Source organism: Pan paniscus, chromosome 1 (genome assembly GCF_029289425.2).
Source record: "Pan paniscus chromosome 1, NHGRI_mPanPan1-v2.0_pri, whole genome shotgun sequence".
Taxonomy (NCBI): Eukaryota; Metazoa; Chordata; class Mammalia; order Primates; family Hominidae; genus Pan; species Pan paniscus.
In genome coordinates, this window is record NC_073249.2 from 157,643,196 (window position 1) to 157,658,803 (window position 15,608).

General features: G+C 37.5%; 1 long non-coding RNA gene across 1 annotated transcript in view; it reads left to right on the plus strand.

The window, feature by feature from the left end:
• Positions 1-14,965, plus strand: part of LOC130541796 (uncharacterized) — a 33,740-nt gene extending 18,775 nt beyond the window's left edge. Inside the window, exon 4 of the long non-coding RNA XR_008955919.1 lies at positions 14,797-14,965. This is a non-coding gene — a long non-coding RNA (uncharacterized LOC130541796). The remainder of the gene's footprint in view (positions 1-14,796) is intronic.
• The last annotated feature ends 643 nt before the right edge of the window (positions 14,966-15,608 follow it).

Here is a 15,608-nt window from a genome sequence, read left to right on the forward strand (position 1 = left end):
ATAAAAGTGGGTGACACTTGCATCCTAAGATTCCAGTTAGAACCTTGTGATGCAAATATAGGCAGGGCTAGAAAACAGCTAGAGTCATTTGCATCCACAGAAAAAGACCTGAGCACCAAGTAGGGTATGAGAGTAGAGGGCAGGGAAGCTTTAGAGAACTTCAGCTGGAAAGAGACAGAATTGGCAAGACCTAGGGTATATAAAATGGTCCAGAAACATTTTAGGTTTCTCTTTTTAAAGGTTGGCCTACATTTCAGCACACCCACTCTCTTTAGATCTGTAGGTAACAAAGAGCTCCCACAAGCCCTTTCTCATCTGGCCCTTAGTGCAGGGACAGCATGACTAACCAGACCCTGAAATAATTCAACTGTGAACTTAGATGAGTCAAGGCCTGGAAGCCTGAAACCCTAAGGCTCATTGGGAGAATTGCTTATATTTTAGTATAATAGGATTTTGAATAACTGTGTGGACACAGCAAGAGATGAGACTCTATATTATGCAAGAACCTTGGGAGGAAGGGCCTGGTATCGCTTTGAAATGAGTTCAGACTTTATTTCATATAAAACGGACATCCACTGAAAGATTTTAGGCAGTAACAAGATAATTATTAATTCACTTTTTCAGTAAACATGGACTGAGTGCCTGCTTCATGCCAAGCATTAGGGATGAATAACACACAGCGCTCTATCCCAAGGAGCGTACAGTTCGGAGGGTGAGCCTCTTGTGTAAATTAAAAACTGCAGCTAAGTATTTATTGGTAGTGCTATAGTAACATCATATTTTATACTTATTTAAGGATAATAAAGAAGGATGAGAGGTTGGTCAATTTAACCTAAGTGTTGGAGGTAAGGGATTTGGAAATAAAAGCTAAAAGTGGCTGATGAGATAACTTTTGAAAGATCAGTAAGAGCTCATTAGGTGAAGAACCAGAGAAAGGGCATTCTGAGTACAGGCAGACACATGATCAGGGCATGGAGATTTCAATCAATCTGACTTGTTTGGGAAAGTGTCTGAGCGTATCTGGAATGCAGGGGTGAGTGGGTGGGGTTTACAGCAGCTAGAGATACAAATCATCACCTTTGAGCCCACACTAAGGGGTCCTGACTCTGGCAGCAGTGTGGAAAGCAGGTGAAGTTTGGGGTCAATAAACAAGTTAAGAGATCATTACGATTGCGCATTCAAAAAGATCATGACACAAAACAAAACAACACAATGGAGATAAGAGTAGTTGTCAGGTGTCAAGCAGTTAAGGCTGCAGACATGATGTGGAGATGAGGAAGGAGAAATTTTCCAAGTTGACACTGTGGCTCCTGGCCTGGGTCATTCTGGCTGAGGAAGGTGTCTATTCCTTTAATCTTTGCCTCCAGGAACAGGTAATAGTATTTCTGCACTCGACCACAGACTATTCCATCATTACTAGTGAAAAATAGAAAAAGCACTTTGAAGTATTTGTTGTTTTATAAAGTACTTTTCCAGATGCATCTCATTTATCTTCATCACATCCAATAATTTAACATAGGTTATGGCAATCAGCAACCATTTGTTGAATGAATGAATAAATGAATGAATGAAAAAAGTGTACAATGATGTTGGATAGAGATTGAATATTGTGCCTGAATTTAAATCTTAAGCATTCTGAATCTTTCTGAATCTTGAGTGTTGATAATCCTAAGTATAGTGCCTCTATTTTGGATTGAATTCTGATTCAAAGCCTAGTGTTTATTGCAATGAACCATAATGGTAGCTTTCTAGACAGAAGGAAAAATAAAGATATCAAACCATAGCAATAGGTGTAAGACTGAACCCCTTACTACTTTCCACTCTTGGCCTCTAGTTATAAAATGGTAATAATATCTCTCTTAAGGGACGATTTTATGTTTAAATTAAATGAGATGATGAAATCTCCCAACACATGGGAGGTCTTGGACACAAGTTAAAGGAATCTGCTTTGATCATATGTTGCCCTACTTTATAGCAATTCTTTTCCTTTTTCATTCTTGCCAGTTTGTGAGATGCTGGCTACAGAATATGGTCATCAAATTATTTCTAAAGATGATACAGAAAGGCTCTCAAGAAGACTCTACATCTTTGTACTTCCCTTAGCAATTTCCACACATTAACAAGTCACATAAACAAGTTTCAGACTCAATTTTGTAACACAGACAATCATTCACTAGCAGGCAGCTACACTTATGGCCATGCAGGATGAATGTATGGCCATGTAAGCTGGAGGAAATTCCTGGTCTCTGTCATTTAGGTGCTCTGACAGCACTTGAATGAAAGATTCACTCCAGAGAGTTATGAAAGATTCACTCCAGAGAGTTATGAAAGATTCACTCCAGAGACTTATGAAAAATTTTAGTGCTAGGACTTGAACTTTGTTGCTGTTGATTTGTGGGAAAAAAGGAAGTCATTCCAAATATGATCCAACAATGGGCTAGCTATCAATTCTAACCATTGGTCACTATTTGGCATGGTACAATGATTGATCTCAATAGATGTTTTACAAGTGTGTGTAATTAAGCTTAACACACTATTATAATCAACATGGCATATCTTCAATGAAATCACAGACAATACAAAAGTGAAAGGCTAGTGAGATGGGTAGAAAAGGCCCTTTAGGACCAGGACATGTGGGTTCCAATAAAAGCCCTGCCAAAAATGAGCACAATAACAGGATAAGTCTCTTGACTCTTCTGAGCTTCAATAAATTTTATAGTACCTCACAGGGAATTGTAATGTTTAATATAATGATCTAGGTAAGATTGCTTTGTAAACTCTAGAATGCCATGTAAGTAATAAATTCAAGGCACTATCTTTGTTGTTACAGTGATCTTCATCATCATCATTGTCCTTACTTCAAATAGTCTCAAATTGAGTTTCAAGTTCAGGGTATTGATTGAAAGAAGAGCACAAGGTAGCCATCAGTGGAGATTCTCTTAAGAAGCAAAGTTCAATAAAAATATAAGAAACATATGCAATTTTTAGTTTTCTAGCAGCCACATTTAGAAATGTAAACAAAATGCAAAAAAGAGTTGATGAAATTAATTTTAATAATATATTTTTAACCTAATATATTCAAACTAATATCATTTTAACATGCAAAAGAGAGTTGATGAAATTAATTTTAATAATATATTTTAACCTAATATATTCAAACTAATATCATTTTAACATGTAATCATTATAAAATTGATTTTACATTATAAAATGTTTAATTACTGTAATTTTTACATGCTTTTTTCATGTTTTCTTTAGAATTATAGCATAACTAGGATGCTAAATTTTCATCAGAAATAATTGATCTGCATTTAGTTTTTATAATATGTAGAGAAAAAGTTGATGCATGTATCTATGATGTTTCAAATACATTTAAAAGTTCTCCATAACTGAATGTAGGGCCAGTTTTAAAATTTAATTTAATTAAAGTTAAAATTTTGGTTTCTCAGTTGCACTAGCAGCATTTCAAGGGCTCTGTATGTACATGTGGTAGTGGCTAACAGATTGGGTAGCACAAGCTCTAGAGTACAATATTTGCGGGATTAGGGGTGGTAGAGATAGACTAGTTCAGCAGGTACTAGGAACCAGCAGGGACATGAGGACATAGGACCACAAAAAAAAAAAAATGTGTAAGAAGAAGAGTAATCATACAAATAATTTTTCACATTTCACTTTAAGTAGTATTTATTTGATATTTAAAATATGCCAGGTACTGGGGATTCAGTGATAATTATCCTTACCCTTGAGCAACTTAGTGGTCAACAGTAGAGTTAGATTAATAAAAGTTTATAGCAAGTTACAGTTTAACTATAGTTATGTGGGTGCTATTTCATCTTTTCACCACACTGTAAACTCAGTAGGAATTATCAGAGTGTTTTAGCTGAGGGTAACTGAGCTCAGAAATGCTATTTTACAATGTTGAGATGAAACGCTGGGTTCAAGGATACTATTCTGCACTCAATAGGATCATGCCAGAGGGGAGAATGTTTCCAGACTGTGCACTTGGTAGGTGGTCATGTCTTTTTCAAAGTGATTGACATTCCTGTCCTTTGGTATATATATCTACATTATTGGATTCTGGCCACAGGGAAGAGTGAAAACACTCTAGAGTTTAGGCCATCTTACCCTTTAGTAATTAGTCTTAAGATCCATCAGTAAAACATAGCTACTCCTTTTTAATTCAGAAACAGGCCCTGGGGTTGAAGATATTTGTCTTTTTCTCTTTCTCTCTGTTATAACTACTAGAAACATCTTTTTTTCAAGGCAAGAGGGAAAGCCTAACCTATTTTAGAAGAGAAATCAATTTCAAGACTTAGAATCTTCTTGAGCAAGGTAAAAATCCTTAAGGCTCTGGCAGAGAATTCTCTCATGAAGATCCACATCCTCTAAGGAGTGTCCCACATAATGAGCCTTCTCAATTCCATTAATTGCAGCAACTTATTTTCCTCAAAAACTTGAAGCCAACCTGCTCTATGCTCCCCCTATCAAGTACATCTATTTGATATCTCTAGGCACATCCGTTCCACTGCTCCAGTTGTCTTAAGTGTCTGATAGAGGGGCAGGTGTGAGTGTCAGGATCCTCTTTCTTTGGCAGGGAAAGTTTCTTCCTGTAGGAGCCACAGGCATCTCCTTCTGATCGCCTGGCTTTGTTCTGCTTCAGTGGCTTTGATTCTGAACCCCTACACATAAAGCCAAATTATTATTTCCCTTGACCTGCTGAAGTATCAAAGAGTAAAAAAATTGCAGACCATTTTTCTAGTTTGCTATCTTTCTTGGATTGATTGTGCTCATCAATGTTGCTGTGCTGAAAGTTGCACTTAAAATATCATATAATGCAATGTTTTCTACCCATTGAGAAAGTATCAAGAATGTCACTTCTGGAAAATAACTGTCTTTGAGAAAAAAAAATTAGATATATAACTTAAAAATGAAGTTAAATGAAAAGAGGTTTTTTAATTTAGATTAAACTCAATAATGTGCTTTAAAAAAGAAATGTGTTTTTTATTCCGAATTTCATCACCATGGATTGTATCACATTTTTTTTTTTTTGTGCTGTGTGAGCAAAAAGAATAGACTCAGCAAGGGAAGGAGAATAGAAAAAGAAGGAATAAAGGGAAAGGAAATGCCAGACGCAGTGGCTCATGCCTGTAATCCCAGCACTTTGGGAGGCCGAGGCAGGCAGATCACTTGAGGTCAGGAGTTTGAGACCAGCCTGGCCAACATGGCGAAACCCTGTCTCTACTAAAAATACAAAATCTCACCGGGCGTGGTAGTATGTGCCTGTAATCACAGCTACTCAGGAGGCTGAGACAGTAGAATTGCTTGAACCAGGGGGATGGAGGTTGCAGTGAGCCAAGATCATGCCACTGCACAGAGCCAGACTCTGTCTCAAAAAAAAAAGGAAAAGGAAAGACAGCATTTGTTCCTCTATGTCTTAATCATATCTTTATCATAGAAAGGTCTTCATTGCTTAGTCATGTTTTATTCTGGTACTGCATACTACCTTTTGCTATCAGTCCTGCATCTTTTTCTTAAACTTTCCTAACATAAAAGTGGGCTGTTAACACCCCCCACATAAAGACTTCACCCTAAATTCTTTTGCTGAGTCAGGCTGGATGGACAGTACACCTAAGTTTCTCCAAAGCCTCTTTTTGAATCTGATGCTTAGCACAATGTTTATGGTTTCAACCTAAGGTTCACTCTGGGTTTATGACTAAAATAGTCTTCTGACTACAATGCCTCAGATTTTCTTCATATATTTTCTCTTCTTTGAATAGCTCTGCACCTGCTTACCTCCAGGGCCTGTTCTGTGCAACCTGCTTTGGGAGACTTCTATGAGTCAGGAGAGACTCCCTATCTATGTCTCCAGCAAAAGGACAGAGAATGCTCTGAGATACTAGTATTTCCAATGCTTGATGAATAAGTGAACGATAGATGGATGGATAAATGGGTGGATATATGGATGAATGGATGGATGGATGGATAAATAGATGGATGAGTCAATGATAGGATCCACGTGACACAGGAAAGGATGAAGCAAAAGACAAGGTGAGACTATATATCCAATAAGCTTTTACCCAGAATTCTATTAACTGACACTTAATCAGCTCTGCAGCACAATGATAACTGATAAGACTAAAAGTGTCCCTGAGCCTCCAAAAAAGTTAAAGTGCCTTCTGAATTCTCAAAGGAAAAATAAAGTGCGTTCCTTGTAATTCAGTACTCAGAATATTAGGTTGAACTCAAATGCTCTGAATTGGCAACACATGCAAATATTGGCATACATAACATCAATGTGATTTTTTAAATAATAAAAATTAAAAATGAAAGGAAATTCAAAAATTAATTAGCCCAACAGCCTTATTATATGAATTGACTATATTCCTTTGTCTATTTACTCTCTAGTCACTCATAAACTTGCTTCTAGCAGGTTTGTTCCCTCTACTCCCTCAGGCTGCATTTGTCAGGGTCATCAATAAGCTGCATATTACCAGATTCTGGGGTAATCACAGTTCTCATCTTATTCAGCCTACTAGCAGCATTTGAAACAACTGATAATGTTTTCTTTGAACCTACTTTTTCACTTGGTTTCCAAGACAATATTTTCTCTTGGTTTTGCTCGTAATTGATGTTTCTCTTTCTCAGTGTCTTCTGACGGCTTCTCCTGGCCTCTAAACCTGTGCTCCTGCCCTGCATCTTCTGTGCCTCTACTCATTCCCTTGGTGATGCCTTCCACTCCTATGGTTGCAAATCCACTCATATTTAGGTGATTCCTGGATTTTAATCTCAAACTTATTTATCTTACTACTGACTCAAGATCTCCACTTACAGATATAGATGTAGCATCTCTATAATCGATGTGTAACTGTATCTGTATCAATATCTATATTTTATCTATACATTTTAACATCTAACTCTGATCCTTTGCTTCTTGTCTACCCATGCTAAGTCCACTCTTCTTACAGTTTTCCTACTCTCAGTAAATGAAATGTTTGAGTCATCCCTGATTGTTCTATTTCTCACACATCTCAAATCCAATTCTTAAGCAAAAATTTCATGCTATGAAATAGACCTTCAAAATAAATCTAGAACTGTTTTTCCCTGCTTTCCCTGCTACCACCCTAGTCCATATCACTAGCAGTGCCTAACTGGCCTCTTTGCATTTACAGTTGCCCACCACCCCCCGCCAGAGTATCCACTCTATAGAAGAGTCAGAGTTTTAAAAAGTGGTCAGATCATGCCACAAATCTACTCAAAATTCCCCAATTAGATTCCCCTCCCAGTAAAAAGCAAATACCTCACCATGAGCTTCGTGCCTTGCATGACGTGGTCTCTGCCAACTCTCTGACCTTGTCTTTTACCACCTGACCCTTGTTCACTATGCTACAATCCCAGGCAGCCTTGCTGTTTTGGTGGCTATATTAAGCATGGGTTTGCCTCAGGCTCTTTGACCTCACTGTTCCCTCTGCCTGGAATGCTCTATCCCTAAAAAAGTGCATGTGCTCATTCCTTTTATTTCCTTTAGGTCTCTGCTCAAATATCACCTTAGCAGAAATGCCTCTACTGACCATCTTAATTAAAATTTTACCCACATGCTTCTTTAACCTCTTTATCCTGTTTCATTTTTTGTAACTCTTACAACTTGGGCATATTTATTTACATATATCTATTGATTCGTGTGTCTGTCTTTTGTCTCTCCAAATACAATTTGAATTCCAGGAGAAAGAGACTCTACCTGTTTTGTTCATCACTGCCCTTAGCATCTAGAACAGTACCAGCACCTAGTAGGAACTCAATAAATAAATAGTTTAAAATATGTGATTAAAATGGAGACTCAGACAGTGGCCTGGAGTAGCCTGAAGAGTCAGTCAAAGAGATGGAATTCTGCCTCTCACTTTGGTGGTATCCTGCTTGATCGCTAATAGACCAATTTCTAAGCAGGTGGGATTATAGAAGGAGTATTGTGCATGTTCATATACAGAGCATAGAATATCAACAGTTCATTCAATTATTATTTGCTGATTATTCACTTTGTGCGAGGCACTGAGGCACAGAATGAATAATGAGAACACTTGTTCTCAGACTATAAAAAATTATCAGGAAATTGTGCTGTTGGAGCCTAGGCAAAGAATTCTTTTCCTAGGTCCATGGTGTTTGTGTAATTAAAGATGATAATGCTTGAGTAAGTCCTGTAGAATTGAGTGGCCAGGCAGAAGTAAGGGCATCCTAAACAGTAGGACAACATGTGCCAAACTCTAGAGTCACAAGAGAGGCCAGCATGTTTAGGAAGTTGCAAGAAATACGGATGACAAAAAGAATGAAAGGAGAGGAGGGAGGCCGAAGAGATAACCAGGGGCCATAGGGTGGAAGGTTTGAGAGCTGATTCTACAGCATGTGGATTCTAGTCCTGAAGACTGTTGGGAGACTCTGAGTGAGAGGTTTTAAACAAGAGAAGAGAAAGAGAATTTCCATTTGAGAAAGATAATTCTATTTGCCATTACTGAGAAACGCTGCTTGGAAAGACACAAGGAAGCCAGTTAAGAGGCAATTGTTATAATACAGGCTAAAAGGTAATGGGGGTCTGATATAAGGTGATGATAGTGAAATGTATTCTGTTATGCAAATCCTGTTGGAATTATAACATCATAGTAAACATAAACATGTTGCCTCTGTGTCCCTTGGAGGAAACAAGACGAGCAAATATGTACCATCCTTCAAAGTCAGTATCCAGGCTTTCTCTCATTCAGAAAACAGAGGCATATATAGATGAAAAAAGATTAAAATCTCAATAATCAGCCCTGACAACAGGGGTTCGTATCAGTGACAAAAGTTAGAAAAGATAAGAAGAGGAGCTTGTAATGGTATAGCTAAGATAAGCATCTAGGTTTTTTGAAAAGGCGGAGATGAACAGAGACAATTCAGACACAAGCTGGCAAGATTAGGGAGGGCTGGGGTGTGGGAAAAGAGGTGAGACCTTTCCAGGGAAACTGGAAGCATGACACTGAAAATGATACCCTTCTTGGAGCTGGAAGCAGGCCAAGACCCAGTGAGAATGTTCTCACTCTTTACTCCCCCTGGCTTCTGAAGCCTGCTATCCTTTTATAAAGAAGGATGATTGTGAACAAAGACTTACAAGGGAGAGGGAGAGAGAATAGGCAAAATAATTTTCTGACTACAGAGGCTCAGTTTCTACAACATAAGACCCATTGGCAAGTGGCTATTTTTTTCATAATAAAGACCAGATTTTTGAGGCATTATTTCTAAAGCCTAATGATACATGGGAGAGCACAGAGAGAAATTTGGAGAATGTCATTGAAATTAGAAGATAAATAATTTGAAGGTTCAATGTTCTGAATCACTCATCCTCCCTATTTCTTTTTTCCCATTTGTAAAGTACAAAAGATGGTGGTGATAAGCCCTGTCTTGTCAGTCATCAGTGTGGGAAAATTGAAAAAGAGGTCAGCCCCACATGTTAGGTCACAACTGCAATCGCAGTGCATTGGGAAGCCAAGGCTGGAGGATAGCTTGAGGCCAGAAGTTTGAGACCAGCCTGGACAACACAGATACTATCTCTACAACATTTTTGTTTTTTAATTAGCCAGGTGTGGTGGCCTGCACTTGTAGTCCCAGCTATTCGGGAGGCTGAGTTGGGAGGATCTCTTGAGCCTAGGAGATTGAAATTATAGTGAGCTATGATCATGCCACTGTCCTCTAGCCTGAGTGACAGAGATAGACCCTATCTCAAAAAAAAAAAAAAAAAAAAACAGAGAGAGAGAGAAGTTAAAAGCGTATATTGTTAAATAATATTATTTATTTTTAAATAAATTTTAATAACAAAATAAATAATATTGTTTTTATATAATAAATTTTAATAAAATTTAATAAATAAAATAAAATTTATATTAAATAGATTTTAATAACAATAAATAATATTGTTATTAAATTTTAAAAATAAAATTTAATAACAAAATATTGTTAAATTTATTTACAATTTATTTAAATATTATTAAATGTTATTAAATTACTAAATAATCTCTTCTTGAGATTTTCCTAAATGATAAAGTATTCAGTGTGTTGAAATGTAAAGGCTAACCTTAAAAGATACGTTTGCATTTTTCTTTTGTTGTTCATTTTCCCCCATGAAATGCTAAAGCCATTCTTAATTGTAAATGTTTAAACATACATACATGCAATGAGAATCTGGCTTCCAGGATACGTTATTGTTCTATCTTTTCTTGTCCTTCTTTTCTCAGCTACTTTTAGGCCATTTGTTCAAAGTGTTATTGCTCGGTAGGTGCCATCTACATGGTATTTTGTAGCTTCCATGATGACAGACACACAAGATGAACAATGAATAATTGTAAAGAAAATGTGCATGAGCCTTAAATGTTATTATTCTCACAGTCTCCAACTATAGGATCTTCAATATCGACTGTGACAAATGCATAGCAGTAATTGTTTAGCCAGGACTTAGATGCTCAAAAACAGACTGATGTCACACCCCAGCGTCTAGGAGCCTGACTCCTAGTTTAGTGCTTTTAAATTCAGGAGTTTTTCTACCTTTGCAAGCACCAAACGCTTTCTGCTCCTGCTTCCTTGACAAATGTGCTATTTCAAAAAGATGTAAAATCCTGGGAAATGTAATTGGCTGGATGTGGGCCCCTAATGTCAGGGGCAAACACCAAAGCTAGGTTGTCAGAGAGAATCACTCATCCTCTAGTCAGGCCATTGGCTTTCCAGGTCCAGCTTACACTAGCCAGAACACTGGAATACTGATAAGAGAAAAGGAGAAGACTGTATTCTATCCAGTGGGAAGAACAGTGCAGAGTCTTGACAGGAGTAAAAGTAGGCTTGTTCAGCTGGGCGCAGTGGCTCACGCCTGTAATCCCAGCACTTTGGGAGGCTGAGGCGGGCGGATCACGAGGTCAGGAGATCGAGACCATCCTGGCTAACATGGTGAAACCCTGTCTCTACTAAAAATACAAAAAATTAGCCAGGTGTGGTGGTGAGTGCCTGTAGTCCTAGCTACTCAGGAGGCTGAGGCAGGAGAATGGCGTGAACCTGGGAGGTGGAACTTGCAGTGAGCTGAGATCTCACCACTGCACTCCAGCCTGGGTGACAGAGTGAGACTCTGTCTCCAAAAAAAAAAAAAAAAAAAAAAAAAAAAGTAGGCTTGTTCTGGGAAATTAAATTAAAGTAATATGTTTGGAGCTTAGACTTGGAGAAAAGGCGTGAGGAGCTAGTGGAGATGGGACAAAAATGTAAAATAGGCGTGAGACTGTGAAAGGCTTCCAGCCAATTTTAAGGGTAGTAGAGGATTGTCTTAATTATTCGTCGAGGGTGAGCAATGCTTTGACCTTAATGCATAGAGTGGCTTTGGCCTTACAACACATTTGTTCAGTTCTAAAACAGCAATTTTCTCTAGGATTTGTTGTTGGTGTTCTCCTATAACTTAATGGTTAGGGACACTTGCAAAAAAGAAGTACTGTAGATTAAAGGTTAACAATCTACTTTCTGCAGTCATATTGCCTGAATCCATACGTCTGTTAGATGTGCAACTGTGAGCAGATATTTGGTTTCTTAAGACTCAGCATCTTCATCTGTAAAACTGAAGAAAATAATAGTGCTTATTTTGTATAGTCATTGTGGGGATTAAAAGAGTGTTTAGCCCAGGGCCTGGAATGTATGTGGAAAAGCAAACACATTTCCTTTTATCATTATGGTTGTTATATTTATAAGGGACTTTCATAGTTTCTCCTGTACGTAATGCAAACTTATTAAACATCTACAATGGGCAAGCACTACAAAAAGAAGAGAGTTCCCAGCTATAGAGATTGAAGAACATCTATGCAGTGCAAGTCTTTGGTTTGGCCAGAGCTCAGTGCCCTGTGGACAAAGTACTCCATCCACAGATCTCAGCAGGCATCTGAAATTCTCATTTTCCTTCCACAATCAGTTGACAGGACCTGCCTGAGAAGAAAAATTAAGCTGTGGTTCATGGTGACATGACAGTCTAAGGTGGAGGCTGTGTTTAAGTGGGGTCAGATGGTCTTTAGCTCAGTTCCCATTGAGATCATCTTTAGATTATGGCACTGTGCTTCTCCTACACAGTGATCTAAGATTAATCACAAACCTTCATTGTGCCTGTTGAAAGTGTGTGTTCATAGTCAAAAATTTTCCCGGTAGCCAAAATATTAATAATTTTTTGATGGACCCAAATATGCCATGTAGCAATATTTTTTAAAATCAGGTTTAACATATCAGAGGCACATTTGAGAGATTTTCTATTTTTCTACTTAGCTGTCAAGTTGATATAGTTAACATTTACTTTATGCCAGCTTCTATATTAAATGCTTTCCATGCATTACCTCATTTAACTTCACAGCAACTTTTTTGTTCTTCCCATTTTATTGATGTTACAACTGAGGTTTCACGGCCTGTAGGAGGTAGACTTTAGATTACAACAAAGATCTGGTCTATACAAAACTTAAAATTAGTAACTGCTGCACTAGAATACTTACTGTGAAAATAATGAATTGTTTCCTTTTAGGATTATGATTCAGATTCTTAAGATCCCCTTTGGCATTCCTCTCTTTGGGGTCAAACCCATGTGAAAAATATATTATACTTTATATGCACATATAAATCTGCATTCGCTGTCTTTTATGAATGGAAATAGCACTACTGAAGACAATCCAGAATACAGGTAGGGTTTTAAAGACCCATATGTGATAAGCAATCTGTGCACATAGAATTGCTCATTTATACTAATTACTAGTAGTGTCTAGTGTTTATAGGTAACCAATTCACATACCAATTCATTCCATGTGCTCCTTAAAAACCTTATTCACTTTATGGGTCTCAATGATTTCTTACAAATTCACATATAGTTCTTAGGATGTACAATAATATTGACAACAGCAACAATAATAATAGAGTACTACTAACATTCACTAATACCATTTATTGAAGTAAGATATGCTCAGGCAGTACCTAAGCACTTCGCATGTGTTGTAATGTAGTAAAAATTATCCCCATTTTACAGGTAAGAAAACTAAGATTCAAAGAGGTTAAGCAATATATACTAGGCCATGTAAAGTAAAAGATGAAGTCAGATTTCAAATACAAAGAAAACTCAATCCAAAACCTCTGCATATTATTTGTACTATACTCAGTCAGAAATTCTTGTTGTTGTTCAATGCCACTTCTCATTGCTACTTAATCATATCTACTTCACTCTTCAACATTCTGGAAATAATTGGAAGTATTACTTTCTCCAGCCTCCCCTCCTCTGTCAGCCTCCCCTCCTCTACTGAGGGTTGGCACTGCCTAGGGGGTTTTTGTGGCTAGAGATACAGAAGACTTTGGGTGAGGGGTATAAATGGGGGTATGCTTTCTGAAATCACGTTGTAAACCACAGCAGGTCCCAAATTGAACACTAACGTTCATTAACCAAACAGCCAGGCTCAAGATGTGAGTGTTAAAAAAGCTGAGAGGGCCAGAAAAAAGTTTGATAACTATTATATTGTATATATGTATTGTATATAGCTCTGTTATTTAATTTATGAACTTGCAGACAATATGGATGTGTGTGTGTGTGTTTCAATTCATAATCTAGTACTAGTTGTTAACTTATGAATCCATAGGTGTCTTCAGAGGCAGTTATGAGTCAGCCATATTTATCATCAATTAATACAAAAGGCTTTGCTAATTAACTTAAATATTAAAATAGGTTCCCAATGGTGATGAATTAGTAGTATTCAAGATCCATGCATTGCTCAAGATATTTGAAGGCATCCCTCTCCCTAGCATGAAGAAAATGTCCAGTGAGGTATCTGCCAATCACTCCCCAGGATGGTACTGAGGGCTGGATTCTGAAATGGATCTGCATCCAGCTATGACATCTGAGTATTCTCTTTGCCTAATGACACCTGTAAGCCTAGCTGTATCCTGTTTCTATATTGTTGCATGTTCTGTAGTAAACCTCTTTGATATGTTATGTTCATAGCAACTAAAGGACAGAGAATTGGTACATCTCCGAATGTATGAAATAGGCTACTGAGCTGTTATTGTGGAACTGCACTTAAAATAAATATCATTTCTTTTTTTCTCTCTTGGGTTTTTTTTAATACTTTAAGTTCTGGAATACATGTGCAGAACATGCATGTTTGTTACATAGGTATACATGTGCCATGGTGGTATGCTGCACCCATCAACCTGTCATCTACATTAGGTATTTCTCCTAATGCTATCCCTCCCCTACCCCACCTCCCAACAGGCCCCAGTGTGTGATGTTCCCCTCTCTGTGTCCATGTGTTCTCATTGTTCAACTCCAAGGATCTAGAACCAGAAATATAATTTGACCCAGCAATCCCATTACTAGGTATATACCCAAAGGATTATAAATCATTCCACTATAAAGACACACGCACTCATATGTTTGTTGCAGCACTATTCACAATAGCAAAGACTTGGAACCAACCCAAATGCCCACCAATGATAAACTGGATAAAGAAAATGTGGCACATATACACCACGGAATACTATGCAGCCACAAAAAAGGATGAGTTCATGTCCTTGCAGGGACTTGGATAAAGTTGGAAACCATCACTGTCAGCAAACTAACACAGGAAGAGAAAACCAAGTACCGCATGTTCTCACTCTAAAATATATATCATTTCTAAGAAATATCTCTAAGTATGGCTGAATTTGCTGACACTTGCTTTTATGATAATCTGATATCCAAGTACTGATGTTGAAAGAAGGTAGCTAACTCTCATTTCCATCTAATTTTAGGTGCTACCAAAATCTACTACAAATAACCTAATAATTGTACACAGACATCTTGACATAGGCCAGTTCTCAACAACAGTAAAATTTTGAGCCTGGAGTATGAGAGCTGTGGAAAGGACAGCAGAAAAGAAGCATTGAAAATAAATAAAAACTGGTCAGGGGAAATTTGACAGAACAGGTATTGAAGTCTGTTTCTTGCATTTATAAATTGAGTTCACTTTGGCATAAGATACCAGCAGACATCTAAGATGCAAGAGCTGGAGTGGAAGTTGATACCTTCCTTATACCCAAGATCTCTTTATTAATGATTTTGTCTTCCCAAAATAATTGTAAGAAAAATGAACAATCAGGGGCCATTCTACCTATTGTAAGCCAAATACTTGGATATGTCAAAGAATCCAACTGTTTGTCTCCACCTTGTCCTACCGTGCAAGTGACCAATACTTTGCTTTACTATCTCCCCAGCTCAGCCTCACTTCATCTCAAGAAGTAAGTATTGAGTGCCTAGTTGTGTTACATATGTAACAGGTTTTCCTGATGAAAGTCCTCAATAAAATTGATGTGACTGTACAAATGGTTCAGGCCAAATGATCATCTAAAACAAGTTCCACGTGGAAGTTGGTGCTATATTCAATCTTCCTATTGCTTTTCCAGTTTCCTAAATAATAGGCAACGTTTTGGGTTCATGCAGCTATTTCTCTTTCCATTATTGCCACCAAAGTTTACAAAATTTCTAGGGAAAATCAAAGTCTATGTGTTAACTCTCACTAATTAATGTAGGGTAATACATGATCGCAGCTTTCTTAAAGAGTGAC